Source organism: Armigeres subalbatus, chromosome 1 (assembly GCF_024139115.2).
Source record: "Armigeres subalbatus isolate Guangzhou_Male chromosome 1, GZ_Asu_2, whole genome shotgun sequence".
In the NCBI taxonomy this organism is placed as follows: domain Eukaryota; kingdom Metazoa; phylum Arthropoda; class Insecta; order Diptera; family Culicidae; genus Armigeres; species Armigeres subalbatus.
The window spans coordinates 121,887,983-121,912,863 of record NC_085139.1 but is presented as its reverse complement, the minus strand read 5'-3'; the positions used below and the strand labels follow the sequence as shown (position 1 = coordinate 121,912,863).

The window sequence follows — 24,881 nt, the reverse complement described above, 5'->3', positions numbered from 1 at the left end:
ACATGGACATTGTCGGCCGAACATTTGCAAAGGTGGCAGAACTGTACACCCGCCTGAAACGCGAAGCAACAAAAGTTGGACTGGTGGTGAATACGTCAAAGACAAAGTATATGCTTGTGGGCGGAACCGAGCGCGACAGGGCCCGCCTGGGGGATAGACGGGGATACCTTCGAGGTGGTCGAGGAATTCGTCTACCTCGGATCCTTGCTAACGGCTGACAACAATGTTAGTCGTGAAATACGAAGGCGCATCATCTGTGGAAGTCGGGCCTACTACGGGCTCCAGAAGCGACTGCGGTCAAAAAGATTCGCCACCGCACCAAATGTGTGATGTACAAGACGCTAATAATAGCGGTTGTCCTCTACGGACATGAAACATGGACAAAGCTCGAGGAGGATTTGCAAGCACTCGGAGTATTCGAGAGGCGGGTGCTTAGGACCATCTTTGGCGGTGTGCAGAAGACGGTGTGTGGCGGCGAAGAATGAACCACGAGCTCGCCCAGCTCTACGGCGAACCCAGTATCCAGAAGGTAGCTAAAGCCGGACGGAAACGATGGGCAGGGCATGTTGCAAGAATGCCGGACAGCAACCCTGCAAAGATGGTGTTCGCTTCCGATCCGGCAGGTACGAGACGACGTGGAAGTGGAGCGCAGCGAGCGAGATGGGCAGACCACGTGCAAAACGACTTGGCGAGCGTGGGGCGTATTCGAGGATGGAGAGATGCGGCCTCGAACCGTGTATTGTGGCGTCAAATTGTTGATTCAGTATTATCTGTTCAGATGTAGACTAAATAAATGAAACGAACTTTGATTCTCTATATTAGTTTAATTTTTGTTTATTTTATTATTTCAGCAGAGAGGTTTACAAACTAACTAACTAAGTTCTAAAATGTTTAGTCTCCCTGGCAATGAGACAATGAAACGGGCTAAATCTGTAATTTTCCCGTAATTTATATAAAAAGCTTCATTTGCAGTTATTTTTGTTTTCTCACTGCATTTTATTCTTAAACGATATCGTTTGCACTATTGGATTAATATAGTTATCCAATGAGTTCACGTGTAAGCCGGGCCAACTCGCACTCGCACTGGAGTCTTATCAACTTGACCAATTAATTTTCCACCTTATCATGATGCATAACTGCAGCACAGTTATTACAATAACAGTTTAGTTAACATGGGTAAAGCCAACACGTCATCAGTAAATAAACTGCTGAAAAATTTAAAAACAGCTCGTAAGTTGGCCCTTATTAGTGATAATTGTCTAAACAAGTTGAAACTATCGACAATTAGTAAGGACGGTTACATCGATGTGACTGCACTCAAACAAAGCATCTCAGTGATAATAGACATAGGCATATTTTACGCCACCATGAAATTAGTTCATTTGCTCAGAATCGTTGCAGTCGTAGTTTGCATTTTCCTTCAGTTAGGTTGTCATTCTCATACAATCCCATGTATTTCAATCCCATGTCAATTCAATCAATTTATGTTTTCCAGCAAAAGCCGTACCTTTACCGGATCCTCAGTTCTTGGAGGAAGAAATCTGCGGTTCACCGGACGAGCCGCTGCGTTGCTTGTGTACAATGCAAGACGATGAATTGGATTGTGAATATTTCGTATGAAATGAAAGCCTTCAACGTGAGTACTGCAGAAAATTGTACCTTTTGATTAGGTTCGCCATTAATCAATTTATCAATGGCGATTATTTCATATTCGTTCGATGTTAAGCTTGAACAGAAACTAACACTCAAATTATTATACACTTTCAGCCAGTGAAGGTCTTCAGTTTTGAATCGTTATTTTTCGACGAATTCCAATGAGGAGATATCATATTTACGTTTGTCTAATGCTACTGTGCAGTTACTTTGGATTAACTTGTTCATGTAAGTAGTTTATAGTAGACAGTAATTCGTGTGATCATTACATCATTGAATTATTTTCAGATGTACGATCAAATCTACACCCGGAGATGAAATGCAATCCAAAAGTTGTATTCAAAGATGAATGTGACAATATTTGTGTTTGTAACCCATGGGGTATCGCTCTATGTGATGACAAAATTATGAAAGCATGTGGCAAATAAATCAATACAATTTTTACGTTATTTTTTAACATAATTATTATTTTGTTTACTAAAGACAACTTCATGTAACAAGAATCCGGAGTACATGTTGCACTATTCACTATAAACGATTTTAAAACACGCTTTTATCAAATTAATTACCTATAGGTGTCATACTAAAAGCCAACCATTTCTTGAAAAATTTGGTCGAACATTTGTCAAGTACAGGGTGGGCAAATATTATCCGTGCTTATTTGTTTGAGTAGCCTTTTTTATATTTTTGAAATTCTTTCAATATTTTTAGGGAAATTTGTTTGAAATTTCTTAAGAATTAAGAATAATTTTTAGGGAAATTTGTTTGAAATTTCTTAAGAAATTTCTGCCGTATTTGCTCGAGAAATGTTTTCGAATTTCCTTGGGGACGCTTGTGCTCATGTGCAATAAGAAGCACTGGACTGTTTTTTTACAAAGTTCAAATAGAAGTAAGTAAGCCCCCACACCCACAGTCACAGTCACACTTTTCGTATTAAACCTGTAGAATTTTTGTATTGATCGTCACGCTGCTCGGAACGGTTTAGGGTCATTTGGCCGAATGCCGTTTGGCCGAATGTCGTTTGGCCGAAAGGGTCATTTGGCCGAACGCCATCTGGCCGAATGCCGTTTGGCCGAATAGTTGAAATTCTCCGAATGAAGAATAAATGAAGAAGAAGGAAAGAGAAAGAAGAAAGAACCATAGAAGAAGAAAGAATGAAGAAGGAAAAAAGAAAAACAAAAGAAGTAGGAAAAAAGAAGAAAGAAGGAAGAAGGAAGATAGAAGACGGAAGAAGGAAGAAGGAAAAAGGAAGAAGAGAGAAGGAAGAAGGAAGAAGGATGAAGGAAGAAGGAAGAAGGAAGTAGGAAGAATGAAGAAAGAAGAAGGAAGCAAGAAGAGGGAAGAAGGAAGAAGCAAGAAGGAAGAAGGAAGAAGGAAGAAGGAAGAAGATAGAAGGAAGAAGGAAGAATGAAGAAGAAAGAAGGAAAATGGAAGACGGAAGAAGGAAGAAGGATAAAAGAAGACAGAAGAAGGAAGAAGGAAGAAGGAAGAAGAAAGAAGGAAGAAGGAAGAAGGAAGAAGATAGAAGGAAGAAGGAAGAAGGAAGAAGGAAGATGGAAGAAGGAAGAAGGAAGAAAAAAGAAGGAAGAAGGAAGAAGGAAGAAGGAAGAAGGAAGAAGGAAGAAGAAAGAAGGAAGAAGGAAGAAGGAATACGGAAGAAGGATAAAAGAAGAAGGAAGAAGAAAGAAGAAAGAAGAGGGAAGAAGGAAGAAGCAAGAAGGAAGAAGGTAGAAGGAAGAAGGTAGAAGGAAGAAGGAAGAAGGGAGAAGGAAGAAGGAAGAAGGAAGATGGAAGAAGAAAGAAGGAAGAAGGAAGAAGAAAGAAGGAAGAAGGAAGAAGAAAGAAGGAAGGAGGAAGAAGGAAGATGGAAGATGGAAGAAGGAAGTAAGAAGAATGAAGAAAGAAGAAGGAAGAAGGAAGAAGGAAAAAGGAAGAAGGAAGAAGGAAGAAGGAAGAAGGAAGAAGGAAGAAGGAAGAAGGAAGAAAGAAGAAAGAAGAAGGAAGAAGAAAGAAGAAATAAGGAAGAAGGAAGAAGGAAGGAGGAAGAAGGAAGATGGAACATGGAAGAAGGAAGATGGAAGAAGGAAGAAGGAAGATGGAAGAAGGAAGAAGGAAAAGGGAAGTAGGAAGAATGAATAAGGAAGAAGGAAGAAGGAAGAAGGAAGAAAAAAGAAGGAAGAAGGAAGAAAGAAGAAGGAAGAAAAAAGAAGGAAGAAGGTAGAAGGAAGAAGGAAAATGGAAGAAGGAAGAAGGAACAAGGAACAAAGAAGAAGGAAGAAGGAAGAAAGAAGAAGAGAGAAGGAATAGAAATAATGAAGAAGGAAGAAGAAAAAAGGGAGAAGGGGGAAGGAAGAAGGAAGTAGAAAGAAGGAAGTAGAAAGAAGAAGGAAGTAGAAAGAAGGAAGTAGAAAGAAGAAGGAAAGGAGAATGAAGAAGGAAGAAAGTAAAAGGAGGGAAAAAGAAAAAATAAAGAAGGAAAAAGAAAGACGGAAGAAAGAAGAAGGAAGAAGGAGAAGAGAGAAGGGAAAAGGAGGAAGAAGGAGGAAGAAGGAGAAGAAAGAAGAAGGAAGAAGGAGAAGAAGGAAGAAGTTCTCTGTTCACTTTTCTCTTCCCACTTTTCACATTTCACTTCTCACTTCTTACTTCTCATTACTCACGTTTCATTTCTCAATCTTCGCTACTCGTAATTTGTGGCAATTTTTTTTAACTATTCGGCCAAACGGCATTCGGCCAAACAACCCGTTCGGCCAAACGGCATTCGGCCAAATGGCGTTCGGCCAAACGGCATTTGGCCAGACGGCATTCGGCCAGACGGCATTCGGCCAAATGGCCTGACACCGTGCTTACATTCTAAACTGCAATTAGAATCATCTGTTCATAATTTCCGGAAATATCAGTTAAAAATACGGTGGTGCTTTATTTCCCTCAGTGTATTTGAAGCATCTTATACTCCATTAATTTGCATATTTGAATGGTCGATTAGCGAACTAAGATTTATCGCACAATTACTATCATATTGTAAAATTAAGTTTAATGCACGGATTGTGTTAAAAATCTAGGTTCGGTAGTTGACCATTCTGGTTTTCAACTTAATGGAGTAATTATCTGTTTTTATGAACGTGATTTACCCATGTCATTGCAATAGTAGTCTGGCATTATGAAAATAACTATAAGCTATCTCATTAAACAAACAAACAAACAACAAAAACTTTTCGCCAGAACTCGAAAGCTTTCCGGAAACGCTACCGGATCCATTAAATTAAGCTCATTTTCCTCTCTAATTCCATTTCCCGGCCTCCACGCTGGTGCCAGCCGATCTCGTGTTTTCCATTCGTTATCATTTGTCCTCACGGCTTCCAGCTTCCGGAATCAAGTGCGTCCACTCCACGCCGACCAGCTTGGATGTGCATCGGGCCGGGCGTCGTCAGTCGCAGCTCATCGTTGGCAAAACTATAAATATTCATCCTGTTTCCGGGCTTGTGAGCATCATCGACCCCAACCGGCGTCCAAATCTACCGCATCGTTTGTCCCCCCTGTTTGGCTGCGCCGTGTGGCCGAGCGGGAAAATGCTCCGACTAAGGGGGACCATAACGCTTGGAACGCGTCCGAACAAAACGTACCACAGTTCAGAGCCGCTAGCTCGTGTATCGGATCGGCGCGAATTATTAAGCTCGTATAATTAAAATTTAATTTTATAGTGTGTTTTTGTGTACCCGTGCGTGGAATGCTCGGTCGATCCCTACCGGCCGGGTTTGTTGACGAGACGATGATGGTGATGGGTTCCCAATCAGACCCACCCTTAACAACTGTGATTCGTATTATTTACCTAGCAACTAACTGGAAAACTAGGGAAGTCCATAATTATGGTAATATTGTTCGTTCCGTCGCCAATAGATGGTAGCAGTCTGCCACAATAACGGTACTAATGAGTTCGGAACCCTCCTTCTTGTGCTCAACCGAGCGTGCGTTAAAGCTTTATGCCGTGATCTTCTTTTTGATTTTACGTTCCTTCTGGAAATTGTCCACAACTTTTTTTTTAAATCCCTGCAGTTTTGAGTCAAAGCTGTTTTAAGATAATCACTGCTTTTCACTAGTATTTATTTATTAGAGAGTTTATATCGAACAGCTTTTCAAATAGATTCAGACGCGACCTTCAGCATCTTATTCAGTTGGTTCAATCGTCATAGGAAAATAGATTGGATCCAATAATTAGTACGCACCTGCTTGTTGTGGGTTTCGTTACAATGCGGACACGCATTTTACTCAATATGGTAGCTCACGTGATATGCTCAAACAGTACCGCAGATCCTTAATTGGATATAAATCTATGTAGGGTTACTGCTCCTTGAATTCATGGCACGTACACATATCATTAAAAATCGTAAACAAAGATAGCACTGAAGAAGGACATAGATTAAGCCGATATTGTCTTGAAGCTGGACAAACATCGAGCTGGGCCTTCTAGTTAACGTATAATCAGTTCGCTTTCTTCAACAAGCAAGTCGTTTGAATAGAAAGATGACTCATATTAATGAGAATGTTATTTTTTGGTAATGAGCAATTCGATTTTCGCCAAGGACATTCAGCCACATGCTGTAATAAAGCTATGTCCATTTAGAATCCGGAATAATAAAATCATCTGTATATCGGTAACGTAATGACGTACAAATAAGGTTAATACATCAAAACAAAGGTAATTTACTATACTTTAAGGAAAAAATATTGTTACAAATCATTTCTTATTGTTTCTAGTAAAAACTCGCACCTTCTTCTTTATTCCTCTCATCAAAAGTTGCACACCTCCGGAGTCAACTTCCTTGGCACATTTGTTCCACATTTTGGTCGTCTGAGTCACGTCCCGAGCTGTTTTTACACTTTTCTTAAGCTTCCGCTTCATTACTGCCCAAAATGTCTCGATGGGCCGGAGCTGTGGGCAGTTGCGTGGATTTATGTTTTTATCGATGAAATTTTTGTTATTATCGCGGTACCACTGGATGACTTCCCGGCTGTAGTGGCAACTCGCCAAATCTGGCCAAAACTTCACGGGACCTTTATGGGCTTTATGAAAGGTAGACCGCGGTTTTTTAGACATTCCTCCTTGTACAGCTTCGAGTCCATCGTCTTATTCGTCACAAAAACTTAGGTCTTTACTCCAAAGTTGCATATCTCTTGCCAAAATCATCTGTTTTTTTGCAAGTTTGTCCAAAACACAAACTTAAACTTCGCAGGAACTACTCCTCGTGCCGTCGCCATGTAGAATTTTTGGCAAGGAAGCTGTCCGAAATCCATTTTGACGTAGGTTCCATCGTCGATGAGCAGGATTATCAACGTGGGTGTGCAGATTTTTTCTCTCCTTTCGGCTTCCATCTGGTATAATTTTTGACTCGCTGCACGAAACATCGTGAAATTTATACCACAGCAAGTGTGCGCCTAGGTAGACAAACCGCTGTAAAAGAATTCTTGCAGCGGTCACTTTTCGTGCCGCTGCAATACAATAAATGATTCCGGATTCTAAATGGACATAGCTTTAGCTACAAATTTCATTCAACTAAACATATCTGAAGGATATTCGATTGGAGTTGCTATTTTTGAGGGACCGTAATGCTAACTCATTCTCACGAGCAAAGATTGCTCACTCATGCAGATTTTTACGCGAAAATAGAGTGGATGTAAACATTCCAGCCAAAGCGACAGCCCTACCAGCACATATGTTTCAGGTCTGTTTCCGTAACTGATCTTCTTCTTCTTCTTATTGGCATTACATCCCCACATTGTGACAGAGCCGCCTCGCAGCTTAATGTTCATTAAGCACTTCCATAGTTATTAACTGCGAGGTTTCTAAGCCAGGTTACCATTTTTGCATTCGTATATCATGAGGTTAACACGATGATACTTTTATGCCCAGGAATGTCGAGACAACTTCCAATCCGAAAATTGCCTAGACCGGCACCGGGAATCGAACTCAGCCCAGCATGGTCTTGCTTTGTAGCCGTGCGTCTTACCGCACGGCTAAGGAGGGCTAAGGAGGGCCTTCGTAACTGATATTCGACCGAATTTGGTCACAATCAAGTTGTTATAACTAGATTCGATAGAAATGTGCTACTTGGGCGTCTGCCGCTCAAACTGTCATACGAAAGAGCTGTCGAAAGGAGATACGTACTGGTGTTAGGTGGGACGCTACACAGACCTGACACGACGGCCCTCCGACGGGACAGAAGGTTTGCGCAGGCCCAATGAGCCGCCTTTAAAAACAACCTTAACGAACGACATAGAAGATAATACGACTCGAAACAATCGGCAACGACCTAGGCGACAAATGAAGGATCGCAATTGGAAGCTTGAAACATGAAACTGCAAGTCGCTAAACTTCGCAGGTTGCGATAATCTACGATGAATTACATCCCCACTACCGACCACTACCTCGTTGCAGTATGTCTGCGCTCAAAACTTTCCACGGTGTACATCACGCGTAGGAGTCGTCCGCCGCGGCTAAACATTGGGCGGCTACAAGACGGTAGACTAGCCCAATACTACGCGCAGCAGCTGGAAGTGGCACTCCCAAAGGAAGAGCAGCTAGGCGCAGCGTCTCTTGAAGATGGCTGGAGAGATATTCGATCCGCCATTGGAAGCACCGCAACCGCTGCACTATACACGGAACAAAGAAACAACTGGTATGACGTTGAATGTGAGCAGTTCTCTGGAACTTTTTCAAATCGGCGTATGTAACATTTTGATCAAGCTGAGAAAATGAGGTTGGAAGTTTTCAGATTTTATTTTTATTCCTATTTAGAAACTAATCATTTTTATTGCAATTGAATACACCTCAACGATACGTTATGAAAAGGTTCATCGTCACTGACCCTGAAATCTGCACTGCGTGTGAACATTTCAGTTATTTTGATAAAAATATATGTTACAACGTTTTGCAACAGATAAATCACACACGTCGTTTTGATACGTCAGCATGACCGAGGTAATGCTACTTTCGTCGAAATGTTACGCTGCTCCGTACGCTGCATTGTTGATACGTCGAAATGTTGCGTCAAGTTGAAACGTTTCACGCACATGCGACAAAAAAATTGCAACACTTACAACACGACGTAACAACATTTGCTGCAGAAAAACAACGTAAAATGTTTTTCTTAACTAAAATCAAAATATTCAAGCAACATGCTTAATTTTGAAATCAGTGATGAAAAAGTACAAGCAGACGCAAGTTTTAAACTATTTAGTTATTCGAAAAAACTTTTTAAAGTACATTTTCTGCTAAGCGGTGTATGTGCAATATTTTCAACAATGATGTTACACCGTTTTGCAAAAAAATGATTTACATTTTTAAAAACACATTTTCATGAAGCTTTGAAGATATACACATTTTTAGATGAATTTGATGCCATATGCTGTTAAAAACGGGTTTGTTTACAATTTGCGACATACGCCGTTTTGAAAAAGTACCCGAGAGTTAGTGGAAGAGAAGATTGCAGCATAGGCGAGATTGCTGCAACACCGCACGAGGGAGAACGAGGCACGATACAAACGGGCGCCGCACAGACAATACTTGATTTCCGGAGGAAAAACCGCCAGCATGAAGATCGAGACCGTGAAGAGACGGAGCAACTGTACTGCGCTAATAAGGCACGAAATGAGAAGTTAAACCGTTCGCGTAAGGGCCACGTGTCACAGCCCGATATGTATAAGGACATAAACGGGAACCTTGTTACGAACGAGCGTGATTTGATCCAAAGGTGTCGGCAGCACTACGAGGGGCTCCTGAATGGCGATGTGGCAGACAACGGTGGCGGTATGGAAATGAACCTTAAAGCTAGAGTGCAGGACATAAGACTTCCGGCTCCGAATCTTCAGGAAATCCAGGATGAGATCGGTCGACTGATAAACAACAAAGCCCCTGGAATTGACCAACTTCCAGGACAGCTGTTTAAACACGGTACGGTGGTGAGGCACTGGCTAGATCGCTGCACTGGGAGGATGATTTTTTGCCGCAGGAGTGGATGGAAGGTGTCGTGTATTCCATCTACAAAAAGGGTGATAAGCTGGATTGTAACAACTACCGCGCTGTCACAATTACTCTTCGAAATGTTATGCCGCCGACTAACACCAATCGCAGAAGAGTTCGTGGGGTAATTCCAGACGGGATTTATGGGTGAATGCTCTACCACGGACCAGGTGTTCGCCGTACGTCAGGAATTCCTGAAATGCCGTGAATACAACGTGCCCACACATTATCGATTTATCGACTTCAAAGCCGCATATGATACAATTGATCGGGACCAGCCATGGCAACTAATGCACGGAAACGGATTTCCGGATAAACTGATACGGTTGATCAAGGCGACGATGGATCGGGTGATGTGCGTAGTTCGAGTTTCAGGGGCATTCTCTAGTCTCTTCGAAACGCGCAGAGGGTTACGACAAGGTGATGGTCTTTTGTGTCTGCTATTCAACATCGCATTGGAGGGAGTAATACGAAGGACAGGGATTGACACGAGTGGTACGATTTTCACGAAGTCCGTCCAGTTATTTGGTTTCGCCGACGACATTGATATTATGGCACGTAACTTTGAGAGGATTGTGGAAGCCTACCTTAGACTGCAAAGCGAAACTAAACGGATTGGACTAGTCATCAACACGTCGAAGACGAAGTACATAATAGGAAGAGGGTCAGGAGAGGACAACGCAAGCCACCAACCACGAGTTTGTATTGGTGGTGACGAAATCGAGGTGGTTGAAGAATTCGTGTACTTGGGCTCACTGGTTAACTCCGATAACGATACTAGCAGAGAAATTCGGAGACGCATCAGGGCAGGAAATCGTACGTACTTTGGACTCCGCAACACGCTCCGATCGAATAGAGTTCGACTATGAAGAAAACGCTTACTAGACCGGTAGTGCTAACTTGACTTAACGTCGTGTCAAGTACGAGACACTGAAGACGGCCACACAGTTGAGGTCGAAATACGTATCTGCAAAGATAACAAAACGTAGTGGAATTAAATGGAAAGTACTAAACTCGTTAAATGCTTGAGTTTGCCTTCATACATGTAAGAGCTGTTGAGTAATGTAAACCATTGGACACATGAAACTAGGGGAACACCATATTTACAACGCGTTTTCAGCCAAATTGCTTTTCGATTTTCACGTCGCACTGAACATGGTTATAAATGATAGTGCTTTGCTTAAATGTTTATACCTATTGTTATATATTACCTATATATATTGTATTTATATATATATATTAGGGTGGCTCAAATTAGTATGGAAAAAACTTTTTTCAATTTTTTTGATGGGCCGCCCTCTTATTCGGTTCTATTTGATGCCCTGATGCTCTGGACAAAATTTCAGCCAAATCGGTCAACGTTTGGGCGGTGCTAAACTCGTTGGAAGTTTATATGCAAAAATGTATGCAGAAACATCCACAAACAGTAAACTGCAGTTGGACGGCACAACTTACGTTGAAGAACCATAATACTCATTCAGATCTTGAAGAATTTAATACAGAATGTCATGCAGAAAACCGCGAGAAGATTAGAGTTTGCCAGGCTAAGTTATTAGCATTTCTTTGAAGTGGGGTTTGAGCAAATTTCGTTTCTTTTACCTTTGAAAAGAAATAAATTCACCCCTACAACACTCCAGTAAAATGCTTATATCTTTGCGTAATGAACTCTAATCTTCTCGCGGTTTTCAGCATAATATTCTGTATTTAATTCTACAAGAACTGAATGAGTATCATGGCTCTTGATCGTAGATTGTGCCGTCCAACTGCAAATCACTGTTTTGGGATGTTTCTGCATACATTTTTGCATATAAACTTCCAACGAATTTAGCACCCCCCAAACGTTGACCGATTTGGCTGAAATTTTGTTCAAAGCATCAGGGCATCAAATAGAATCGAATAAGAGGGCGGCCCATAAAAAAAATTGAAAAAGTGTTTTTTGAGCCACCCTAATATATATATATATATATATATATATATATATATATATATATATATATATATATATATATATATATATATATATATATATATATATATACCTATATATATTGTATTTCATCTTTTAACATCTTTTTAATTGGGCTAAATGTAACCTGTTGAAAACTGGAAACTAGAAAGTTGATGCATTTCCTGCGCGCGGGTCCCAGGTTCGTCACCATAAAGCTATCGTTGTCTGCTACATCGCCATTCAGGTGCTGTTCGTAGTGCTGCCGTAGACCACCTCACGCTCGTCCGTGAATGTCCTTACACATATCAGGTCGGGGTATGTTGCCCTTACGTGAACGATTCAATTTCCTACAAACCTTTTGTGTGCCATTAGCGCGCTACAGTTGCTTTATCTCTTCACGGTTTAGATCTTATTGATTACGATTTTTACTCTGGAAAATCAAGTTTTGATCCATAATACCATCATACCAGTCGTCTCTCTGATCCGGGGATATAGTGCCTAGCCCTTATGCGGCCGACGGGGTACCCGTGTTCCTTTTTCAAATTCAAGTGGTGATATTTCAATGAATTTTTATAGCTGAAAGCTGAAACTCGGTGACATCTAAGAACTCCATAAAATGTAGCATCTGTGAGAAAATCACGTTGATACAGTGAGGAGGGACGTGGGGAGGGTCATCTGATTTTTTTTACCACGTGGATGGCCGACAGGGTACCCGTGTTCCCATAAATTGATATTTTCATAACTTTAACAATTTTCAATCGATTTAGATAATTTTGACAGTTTTGGAAACAGAAACTCATATACTTTTTGCCTATTGTCAAGGTTCACAGCTTTTGTCCATGGTTATACAAGAAATCTTTGAAGTAAGACTTAAGAGTCTACACACGTAACCGAAGGACTATCAACCAGTTTCAAATATATCACATGCTCATTGCGCTTCTTAGAATAGTCGGTGTTCACAGTATATATTCTGGGTCTCCAAAAACCCCTGGAGTAAGGCCTAAGTCATCCAAAAAATCCCTGGAATAAGATCTTATGGTCTGCTAACGTAACCAAAGGTCTATCGTGTAAATTCAAAAACGGTACATGCTCTTTATGGTGCTTAGCATATAATGCTTTCACAGTATATGTTCCGGGTCATCCAATGACCTTTTTTTAAAACATGTTTGCATTCCAAGTAGTTCTTGTTGCTGTCATTGATTCCAGGTAGTCTACGAACTCCATACAGTCAAGGTCTTCGAATCAATCTCCGTAATGGAGGCAGTTAACGAAGAATAAACAAGTTGCGTGACCCCTTCTTGGTATATGTTTGTATTCTAAGTAGTTCTTGTTGTTGTCGTGGGCTCCAGGTAGTCTACGAACTACATAGAGTCAAGATCTGTGGATCAACCTCAGTAACGGAGGCAGTTATTGAAGAATAAACAAGTTGTGTGACCCCTTCTTGGTATTTGTTTGTATTCCAAGTATTTCTTGTTGTTGTCATTGGTTCCAGGAAGTCTACAAACTCCATAAATTCAAGGTCTATGGATCAATCTTCGTAATGAAGGCAGTTAATGAAGAATAAACAAGTTGTGTGACCCCTTCTTGATATATATCTGTTTTTCATGAAGTTCTTGTTGTTGTCGTGAGTTCAAGGTAGTCTACGAACTCCATACAGTCAAGTTCTTCGGATCAATCTCCGTGATGGAGGCAGTTATCGGAGAATAAACAAGTTGCATGACCCCTTCCTGGTATATGTTGTATTCCAAGTAGTTCCTGTTGTTGTCGTGAGTTCAAGGTAGTCTACGAACTCCACACAGTCAAGGTCTTCGAATCAATCTCCGTAATGGAGGCAGTTATCGAAGAATAAACAAGTTGTGTGACCCGTTCCTGGCATATGTTTGTATTCCAAGTAGTTCTGGTTGTTGTCGTGGGTTCTAGGTAGTCTACGAACTTCATAGATTCAAGGTCGGTGGATCAACCTCCGTAATGGAGGCAGTTATTGAATAATAAACATGTTTTGTGACCCCTTCTTGGCATATGTTTGTATTTCATGTAGTTATTGTTGTTGTCGTGAGTTCCAGGTAGTCTACAAACTCTATACAGTCAAGATCTTCGGATCAATCTCCGTAATGGAGGCAGTTATCGAAAAATAAACAAGTCCCTTCCTGGTATATGTGTGTATTCCAAGTAGTTCTTGTTGTTGTCGAGGACTCCAGGTAGTCTATGAACTCCATAGAACCCTCCTGAAGGAATCCAAGTTTCAAAGTGCTCGCGTTTTCGGGGGCACACCACTCGAAACGGAAGCAACGCAAAACTGTCATTTTAATTATTTCACGCATGCTGTGACGCAGCAAAGCTAAATCAACAAAAAATGACAGTTGTGCGCCGCTTCTGAATCGAGTGGTGTGCCCCTGAAAACGCGAGCACTTTGGAACTTGGATTCCGTCAGGAGTGACCTTAATGCCTTACTTCAGGGTTTTCTTGGATGACCATGAACATTTGAAATGGGTGCATTCTATTCTACGTACCATAAAAGGCATGTATAACTATTCAAATAGGCCGAAAGAACTCTGGTTACGCGTGAAGTTCTTGAGGATTGTTCAAGTGTTTTCTTGGATACCCATGAACGTATGCAATGAAAGCGGTATATTCTATGTACCACAAAGGGCATATGCCACTTTTGAAACAATCCGAAAGGTATCTGGTTACATGTGAAGATCCTGAGACCTATTCTAGCATTTTCTTGGAAGACCATAAACATATGCAATGGACGTATTCTATTCTATGTACCACAAAGGGCATGTACCACTTTTGAAACAAGCCAAAAGATTTCTGGGTACCCATGCAGATTTAAAGGCCTATTCCAGGGTTTTCTTGGATGACCATGAACCTATGCAATGGACGCAATCTATTCTATGTACTACAAAGGGCATGTAACACTTTTGAAAAAATCTTAAAGATCTCTGGTTACGCGTGTAGATCTTAAGGCCTTTTCCAGGATTTTCTTGGATGACCATCAACATATGCAATGAAAGCGCTCTTTTCTATGTACCACAAAGGGCATGCACCACTTTTGAAAAAATCTGAAAGATCTTTGGTTACGCGTGTAGATCTTAAGGCCTTTTCCAGGGTTTTCTTGGATGACCATGAACATATGCAATAAAGGCGTTCTATTCTATGTACCACAAAGGGCATGTACCAGTTTTGAAACAATCTAAAAGATCTCTGGCTACGCGTGAAGACCTGAAGGCCTTTTCCAGGGTTTTCTTGGATGACCATGAACATATGCAATGAAGGCGCCAGAGGACTTATCCGAGAGATTTCTTCGATAGCGCAGAACATATGTAGTGATCACATTTGATTTCAAGATGCGCAAAGAGCATGAACCACTTTTGAGACAAGTCCATAGACCCATGGTTACGATTGTGGACCTTAAGGCCTTACTCCAGAGATTTCTTGGATGACTCGGAACATATACTGTGAACGCATTCTATGCTATGTACCACAAAGAGCATGTACCGTATTTGAATTTGCAAAATAGGTCTTTGGTTACGCGAGTAGATCTTTAGGCTTTACTCCAGAGATTTCTCGAATGACTAAGACCTCATTTCAGGGATTTTTGCATTACCCGAAGCATATACTGTGAACACCTTCAATTCTAAGAAGCACAAAGAGTTTGTAGCATATTTGAAACTGGTTGAATGGCCTTTGGTTACGCGTGTAGACTCTCAAGCCTTACTTCAGAGATTTCTTGTATAACCATGGGCATAAGCTATAAACCAATGGGCAAAAAGTATATGAGTTTCTGTTTCCAAAACTGTCAAAATTATCCAAATCGGTTGAAAATTGTTGAAGTTATGAGAATATCAATTTATGGGAACACGGGTACCCTGTCGGCCATCCACGTGTGTTTTTTTTGTTGGCCGCATAAGGGCTAGAGCAATGATTGCGTTACCATCAATGGCAAGAGAAGCTTCCTAATTGCCCTCCCGTTGGGAGCGCCACTTCCAACTGCTGCTCGTAGCGTTGGGCTAGTCTACCTTCTTGTAGCCGTCCGATGTTCAGCCGCGGCGTTCGACTTTGACGCGTGTTTTACACCTTCTAGATTTTTTGAGCGCAGGCATACTGTAACGAGGTAGTGGTCGGATTCAATATTCGCACTACGGTAAGTGCGAACGGTCGTGATTCCGCTTCCTCTTTGGATACACTTCTTGCGGGGCCGTGTGGATATTCTTGCGGGGGAAGAAACTGCTCCGGACTACCATTCCACGAAAGGCTGCAAAGTTTATGCATTGTTAGCCGTTGGCACTCGATATGGTCTGCAGACTATCCGGTTCAATCACCTGTCTATACATTTTTTTCCTTTCTGTTTTATCGTTTATGTTACTGATGACGATTTTTAAGCCCCGCAGTGGGAATCCATCATATGTCTTCTCCAGCTGTACATAGAACGCTTCTTTCTCATCGTAAGGTCGCCATTCATGTTGACAGTGCACATTGATGCTATAGTTGAAGAAACGGCCTTTTATCCTCAGCATACAAATCCTTGCGCTAATTGGCTGTCACCCAATCATGCGTTGGCGCATTTTGTTTAGAACTATGCTGCCGCTTCTCAGCGCACTGATGCAAAAATATCAACGGCAGCGTGATGCCAAAAACTGTCGGCGAGGGGCGACGATGCACCCTTTCAAGGTTTTGTTGTGTTTCAACCAACAAATCTCCTCATGAATTTCCATGACATGGAAAACGCATATCCTCTTCGCGTATTCGTTCTCATGCTGCCCTCGATAATTTGGGTCGATTTCCGGTTCGGTCAAAGAAATCGGATTGGAATTTTTAAACTACACAATACATAACTATACAAGTTCTTACATAGAAAATTTCACCGAAAGTTCTATATTTAATATTCATAAATGTTTTTATAACTGTTCAATATCGGCTATAAACTTATTGCCATAAGCTTGCAGAAGCTTAGAGGAAGTATGTAGTGCAGTTTGGGTATAGTTCTCCCTTCTTATTCACATACAAAATATTCAGAAGTTCGTTCGTTCTTGGGCTGATGTGGTTTACGTCACTGCTTTGAATTCGCCGTAAGGAAACGTAGTGGTGAGTGAATGACATTTAATAACCTCAAAACCCCTCTACATAGTTGATAGGATTTCACCTGGTCGATTGCCTCATGATGAGTATCGTTGAAAACTTCTATTGATTGACGAAACCAAATACGGGGGCCAATATTTTCATGGGGTAACGTCAGTTGTTTCCATTTTTTGTCTCGGCTCGGCTTGAAAATCTTAAGAAACAACATTCTTTTGCAATTATTTTTTCGAATAAAAAAAATACCCTGAAATAACTTTCCGGCCTACATATAACGAGAATTAGACCACAGACAGAAATGGTTGGCATATCTCTACATATAGCATCGTGATTTGCGTTCGTTCCTCGAATAAAACACGATTTGGAATCGTTTTTTCCCTCATCATGCTAAACTTGTGTCGTTTTCCCGCCAGAATATCGAATAAATACGATTGATTGTATCTACGGTCGGGTACGGAGAAAGCTTGTTGTATTACATCACATAAGATGGCAAAAGAATGGCAAACTACTCACAGAATCATGCCACCGACGAGCGAGCTTCCACTGGTGCACGGTTCTTGACGGTAGTGAAATGTACATCTTCGGAATGCACCAATAAATATCAGTAAATTTCTCCATTCTGTTTCTGTTTTTTTCCTCTGTATTCACCGTTGCTGTTGGTGCAGTTTTCCGCCAAATATGTAGAAAGTTCACTTCACTAGAGCTTCGGAAAAGGGTGGCGGGGCGGATTTATTGCTGCTTTGAAGACGTGCAGAACTAAGCGGATTTATTGCACTGAAGTGGGTGAGTTATGGGCGATTCGAATGGTTAACGTTGAAGTGCGCTTTTGCATAGTTTACTGGTTGGCAGTTGAGGTAGGCATAAATGTGTACACTGCACTGTACTGCACGCGGGATGGTTTCTTGGATATACCTTGGATAGAACTTGAAGTTTTAGTTTGGAAAATTTCGATATTAGAATAATAATCAAGTTCCCTGTATTTGATACAACAGGATAACTTACATATCCATCATTCTCGAACGTAAATATCTAATTTCCTTCACAATGAAAGTTGACTGGATAAATCATTCATAAACGATTTTTTTCAGCAGTATTTCTTATAGATAGATTTACAGCGAGTACGAATCATGTGCTAGATGGTTCCATTCTAATAATGTATATGCTAAACACACCCTTTGACTACATGCTATCAGCAGGAACGTTTTATTTCATCATAAAAGAATCAAACTCATGTTCTCTAACATACGTAACTCAATTACCTAAAGATGCAGATGCCCCATTTCATTCCCAACATAACCAAACAATAAATAGATTTCCATCTTTGCTGAACCGCTGACCAAATACTTCAATCAATTTGCCCAAATTGGCTTGGACAGTTTCGATTGATTGTTCAGGTTCCAGTTTTTCTTGAATTCGGCGATGACGCTCTATTCATCCTATCGGCTTGCGTTCCTGTCGAAAAGAAACCCCAAAGAACTACATCCAGCAGGTAATTCGATTTGCTCTACTCAAATAATAATCTATTCTACACCAGGGACTTGCGCCTTTCGAAGAGAACATGATGGCTGACATGTGTATGTGACTGACGGCGAAAGGCAACTTTCGTTCTTCGTAAACGGATTCTAGTAAGCGAACGAGTGTCGAAATCGAAAGTTGTTTCATGATGAAATTATGTGTGCTCTGCGTGTCTTTCCTGTTTTTCGCTTTTGAAATCTGCTATGTGAGTTTTCATAGATAGTATATTCTAGTATAGAGATAGTAAATGCTTCTGTTCAGGTTGATGCCCAGGGGCTGCCCAGGGTCAAAATAAGTAGAATTGATCACGTATTGACGTATTTGTGTCCCGTTCTGTTAATTATATACATTCGCTCACAAATACTAGGCAGTTCAAAATTGCGAGTTATATTTCATGGAAATTTGAATGTGGCCAACCAAGTGGCAAATGATTTTTGCCTTTCTCGTACAACTAAGTTGTACCGAAAGGCTATCATTTCACTCCGAAAACGAACTTTTTATAGAAGCCTCTGAGACCCATAGTATTATATACCAATCGACTCAGCTCGACAAGCTGAGCACATGTCTGTCTGTCCGTGTGTATGTATGTGTGTGTATGTGTGTGCACAAAAACTAAAAAAAACATTAGACAACTTTTCGTATAGTAATCCTTAACCGATTTTCTCGCAACAAGTTTTATTCGACAGGGGACAAAGCCTTGTTGATCACTATTTTATAACGATCGGTCACTGCGTTTAAAAGTTATGAAGAAAATAGTACATCGGACCATTTAAACCCCATATAAGGTTGGTGTCTTAACTAAATGCGAGAAAGGCACCACCAACGCTAGGTGGTTAATCTGGGTTTTTATTACTCATTTCGCTATTTTGCACAAGTTGTAATAGTGAAAAAAGCAGTTTGCACTAGTGAAAACTGTATTCATTTCTTTGGGTCTGAACAGGTACCATGATGAAACAAAAACACCCTATTTTTGTCAGATTGAAATCATTTGAGTTTTAACATCTGTAATATGTCTGAAACTTGATTATGCATATGTACAACATGTGATAGATTTAGTTCGGAAAATGTATTTGAGGGTAACCGCCCCTTCGGTGGGGTTTGATCCCACGACCCCAGTTCGCATGACAGGTGCTTTCCCTACTAAGCTACGAAGGACCTCCGTCGTCCACCGCAGCTTAGCGGGTACTGATGAAACCAAATTCCCAGCACCAGGTACCAGCCGATCTCTCGCAATACATTTTCAGAACTAACTCTCTCATAAGTATTTTTATACACATGCCAGATCGGCTTGTACCTGGTGCTGGGAATTTGGTTTCATCAGTACCCGCTAAGCTGCGGTGGACGACGGAGGTCCTTCGTAGCTTAGTAGGGAAAGCACCTGTCATGCGAACTGGGGTCGTGGGATCAAACCCCACCGAAGGGGCGGTTACCCTCCAATACCTTTTCCGAACTAAATCTATCACATGTTGTACATATGCATAATCAGGTTTCAGACATAGTAAATAATTTCCACACCGGGTGGTTTAATACCCGGCATATAGGCAATTAACTTTGAGTGTACTGATCTGTAATATCTTATGTAGTCCTGTAGGGTAACTGACTATCTACAAAACGCTCATTAGACCGGTAGTCCTCTACGGACACGAGACCTGGACGAAGCCCTTGGAAGACCAACGGACACTTGGATTTTTGTAGGCCAAGCACAATGGATACATCCAATGAAAAAAAAAACTTGCGAAACGTATTCAAACGTGCCAATTCTGCGTGACTGTTTAGAAACGTAGACGGCACTTGGAGGAGCTGAATGAACCAAGAATTGCATCAGCTGTTGGTTGAACCATCCATTCACACAGCAAAAATCGGACGACTGTGATGGGTCGGGTACGTAGCTAGAATGTCAGACAGTAATCCGGTGAAAATAGTTCTGGACAACGATCCGCCAGACACAAGAAGGCGAAGTGCGCAGCGAGCAGGTGGATCTATCAGGTGGAAGACGATTTGCGGACCCTCCACAGACTACGTGGTTGGCGACGTACAGTCATGGACCGACCTAAATGGGGAAAACTTTTATGCGTCGCACAGGCCAATCCAGCCTTGTCCTGAGAAAATAAATAATAATCATAAAAATAATAATCGTTCGGTAAGGAACAGCAGCAGAAGAAGTGACGGGATTTTCTCCGCAGCGCACTATTGCTAGATATTGGATCTTCATTAGGAGTATAATTTTCAATAACGTAATGGTAAATCAGCTCAAAAATGACACTCATATAATTATATCGTCATGATACCTGCTGCGCTCAAAATCGATTAAAATATTGAATACTAGCTTTAGGGTCTCCATTTTGCCTAGAGAAAAAGCTTAGGATGGCCAATCCTGAGAGTCGTGACCCAGACGAGGTTATTTTTTTCCATTCCTAAAAACAAAAATGTGTTACATTTAAATCACACCGTTGGATTTTTGAACCAAATACAATCCAACTTCATTCTAACTTTTTCAATTAAAAAAAAAAGTTATGCAATACCTATCCAGCCCTAATTCGAAACATTCCAAAATCATTCCAAATCCCATTCAAATCTAATCGAAATCCAAAACCAATCCAATCCAAACCCAAATCCCATCAAAATCCAATCCAAATCTAATCCAAATCCAATTCAAATCCAAATCAATCAAATCCAATCAATCAATCCAGTCCAATCAATCCAATCAAATCAATCAAATCCAAATCAATCCAAATCCAGTCAAGTCAGTCCAAATCAGTCAAATCAGGTCAGGTCCGATCCAGTCCAGATCCAGTCAAGATCAGTCCAGGTCAGTCCAGATCAGTCCAGGTCAGTTCAAGATCCAGTCCGATCCAAAGTCCAGTCAGTCAAAGTCAGATCAGGTCGAGTCAGTCAGATCCAGTCCAGTCCAAATCGGTCAGATCCAGTCAGGTCCAATCCAGTCCGATCCAGATCGGTCAAAGTCAGTCAGATCCAATCCAGATCCGGTCCAAGTCCAGGAGTCAGTCCAGATCGGTCAGTCCAGTCAGGTCGGTCAGGTCAGTCCAGATCAAGTCAGATCCAGGTCAGTCCAGTCGGTCAGATCAGTCAGATCCAGTCAGGTCAGTCAGGTCAGTCCAGATCCAGTCAGGTCAGTCAGATCCAGTCCAGGTCAGTCCAGGTCAGTCCAGATCCAGTCCAGATCCAGTCAGGTCGGTCAGATCAGTCAGTCCAGGTCAGTCCAGATCAGTCCAGGTCAGTCCAGGTCAGTCCAGATCCGGTCAGATCCAGTCCAGATCCAGTCAGGTCCAGGTCAGTCCAGATCCAGTCCAGATCCAGTCAGGTCAGTCCAGGTCAGTCAGGTCAGTCCAGGTCAGTCCAGATCCAGTCCAGGTCCAGTCAAGGTCCAGTCCAGATCCAGTCCAGGTCAGTCCAGATCCAGTCCAGATCAGTCCAGATCCAGTCCAGATCAGTCAAGTCCAGTCAGATCCAGTCCAGGTCGGTCAGATCCAGTCAGTCAGTCAAGTCCAGTCCAGGTCAGTCCAGATCCAGTCAAGATCCAGTCCAGATCCAGTCCAGGTCAGTCCAGATCCAGTCAGGTCAGTCCAGGTCAGTCAGGTCAGTCCAGATCCAGTCAGATCCAGTCCAAGATCCAGTCGATCCAGTCCAGATCAGTCCAGTCAGGTCCAGTCAGTCAGATCAGTCAGATCCAGTCCAGATCAGTCCAGGTCAGTCCAGATCCAGTCAGGATCCAGTCCAGGTCAGTCCAGGTCAGTCCAAATCCAGTCCAGATCAGTCCAAGTCAGTCCAGGTCCAGTCCAGATCGGTCCAGATCGGTCAGATCCAGTCCAGATCCAGTCCAGGTCGGTCAGGTCAGTCAAGTCAGTCCAGGTCAGTCCAGATCCAGTCCAGGTCAAGTCAGGTCCAGATCAGTCCAGATCAGTCAGTCCAGTCAGGTCAGTCCAGATCAGTCAGATCCAGTCCAGGTCAGTCCAGATCCAGTCCAGGTCAGTCCAGATCAGTCCAGATCAGTCCAGATCCAGTCCAGATCCAGTCAGGTCAGTCAGTCCAGATCCAGTCAGATCCAAGTCCAGATCCAGTCCAGGTCAGTCCAGTCAGTCAGGTCAGTCCAGGTCGGTCCAGTCAGTCAATCCAGTCCAGGTCAGTCAGATCCAGTCCAGATCCAGTCCAGATCCAGTCAGTCCAGTCAGTCCAGTCAGTCAGGTCAGTCAGATCCAGTCCAGATCCAGTCCAGATCCAGTCAGTCCAGGTCAGTCCAGATCCAGTCAGATCCAGTCAGGTCAGTCCAGATCCAGTCAGATCCAGTCCAGATCAGTCAGGTCAGTCCAGATCCAGTCAGGTCAGTCCAGATCAGTCAGGTCAGTCAGATCCAGTCGATCAGTCCAAGAGTCAGTCCAGGTCAGTCCAGATCGATCCAGATCCAGTCCAGATCAGTCAGGTCAGTCCAGATCCAGTCAGATCCAGTCCAGATCCAGTCACAGATCCAGTCCAGGTCAGTCCAGATCCAGTCGGTCCAGGTCAGTCCAGGATCAGTCCAGATCCAGTCCAGATCCAGTCCAGATCGATCCAGTCCAGGTCAGTCCAGTCCAGTCAGTCAGTCAGTCGGTCAGATCCAGTCCAGGTCCAGTCCAGATCCAGTCCAGGTCGGTCAGATCCAGTCAGGTCAGTCCAGATCCAGTCAGAGTCAGTCCAGGTCAGTCCAGATCCAGTCCAGATCGGTCCAGATCCAGTCCAGGTCAGTCCAGATCGGTCAGATCAGTCCAGATCCAGTCAAGTCAGTCAGTCCAGTCCAGTCCAGTCCAAGATCCAGTCCAGGTCCAGTCCAGATCCAGTCCAGATCCAGTCCAGATCCAGTCAGGTCGGTCCAGATCCAGTCAGTCCAGATCCAGGTCCAGTCCAGATCAGTCCAGGTCAGTCAGGTCAGTCAGATCCGGTCAGATCAGTCCAGATCAGTCCAGATCCAGTCCAGATCGGTCAGGTCAGTCCAGGTCAGTCCAGATCCAGTCCAGATCCAGTCCAGTCAGTCCAGGTCAGTCGGCCCAGTCCAAGTCGGTCAGGTCAGTCCAGATCGATCCAGGTCAGGTCAGATCCAGTCAAGTCAGGTCAAGTCAGTCCAGGTCAGTCCAGATCCAGTCAGGTCAGTCCAGATCAGTCCAGATCCAGTCCAGATCGATCCAGATCCAGTCCAGGTCAGTCAGTCAGGTCAGTCCAGTCCAGTCCAGATCAGTCAGTCAGTCCAGTCCGGTCAGATCCGGTCAGGTCAAGTCCAGATCGGTCAGGTCAGTCCAGATCGGTCAGATCCAGTCCAGGTCAGTCCAGATCCAGTCAGATCCAGTCCAGATCAGTCCAGATCCAGTCCAGATCAGTCCAGATCCAGTCAGGTCAGTCAGATCAATCCAGTCAGTCAAGATCAGTCCAGGTCCAGTCCAGGTCAGTCAGATCCAGTCCAGATCAGTCCAGGTCGGTCAGGTCAGTCAAGATCCAGTCCAGATCCAGTCAGGTCCAGTCCAGATCGGTCAGATCGGTCAGATCAGTCCAGATCCAGTCAGATCAGGTCAGTCCAGTCCAGTCGAGTCGATCCAGTCAGTCCAGTCCAGATCCAGTCCAGGTCAGTCAGGTCAGTCAGATCCAGATCCAGTCCAAGTCAGTCCAGATCCAGTCCAGATCCAGTCAGATCCAGATCCAGTCAGATCAAGTCAGTCCAGATCCAGTCCAGATCCAGTCAGATCCAGTCCAGATCCAGTCCAGATCAGTCAGATCCAGTCAGGTCAATCCAGTCAGGTCAGATCCAGTCCAGAGTCAGTCAGATCGAGTCCAGATCCAGTCGATCCAGATCAGTCCGAGTCAGTCCAGATCAGAGTCAGTCCAGTCGGTCCAGTCGGTCCAGGTCAGTCCAGTCAGTCAGTCCAGATCCAGGTCAAGTCCAGGTCAGTCGGTCAGTCCAGATCAGTCCAGGTCAGTCAGATCCAGTCCAGGTCAGTCCAGATCCAGTCAGGTCCATCCAGATCAGTCCAGATCGATCAGATCCAGTCAGGTCAGTCCAGATCAGTCCAGATCGGTCCAGTCGAGTCAGGTCCAGTCAGATCCAGTCCAGGTCAGTCCAGATCAGTCCAGATCCAGTCAGGTCAGTCAGTCAGTCCAGATCCAAGTCAGGTCCAGTCAGATCCAGTCCAGGTCGGTCCAGATCCAGTCCAGATCAGTCCAGGTCAGTCAGGTCAGTCCAGATCAGTCAGATCAGTCCAGATCCAGTCCAGATCAGTCCAGTCAGTCGGTCAGGTCAGTCCAGGTCAGTCCAGATCCAGTCCAGAGTCAGTCCAGTCGGTCAGGTCAGTCCAGATCAGTCCAGATCCAGTCCGATCAGTCCAGGTCCAGTCCAGGTCAGTCCAGATCAGTCCAGGTCAGTCCAGATCCAGTCAGATCCAGTCAGATCAGTCCAGATCCAGTCCAGATCCAGTCAGGTCAGTCAGATCCAGTCCAGGTCAGTCCAGATCCAGTCCAGATCAGTCAGGTCAGTCCAGATCCAGTCAGATCAGTCCAGATCCAGTCAGGTCAGTCCAGGTCAGTCCAGATCCAGTCCAGATCAGTCCAGAGTCAGTCAGGTCAGTCCAGGTCCAGTCCAGGTCAGTCAGTCCAGTCCAAGTCAGTCCAGGTCAGTCCAGATCGGTCCAGGTC

General features: G+C 43.2%; 1 long non-coding RNA gene across 1 annotated transcript; it reads left to right on the top strand.

Moving 5' to 3' along the window:
- Positions 1-1,203: 1,203 nt before the first annotated feature.
- LOC134205064 (uncharacterized) lies at positions 1,204-2,216 on the top strand. The gene is made up of 4 exons (XR_009978050.1): positions 1,204-1,428; positions 1,496-1,636; positions 1,768-1,881; positions 1,942-2,216. It is a non-coding gene; the product is annotated as an uncharacterized LOC134205064 (long non-coding RNA).
- Positions 2,217-24,881: the final 22,665 nt, after the last annotated feature.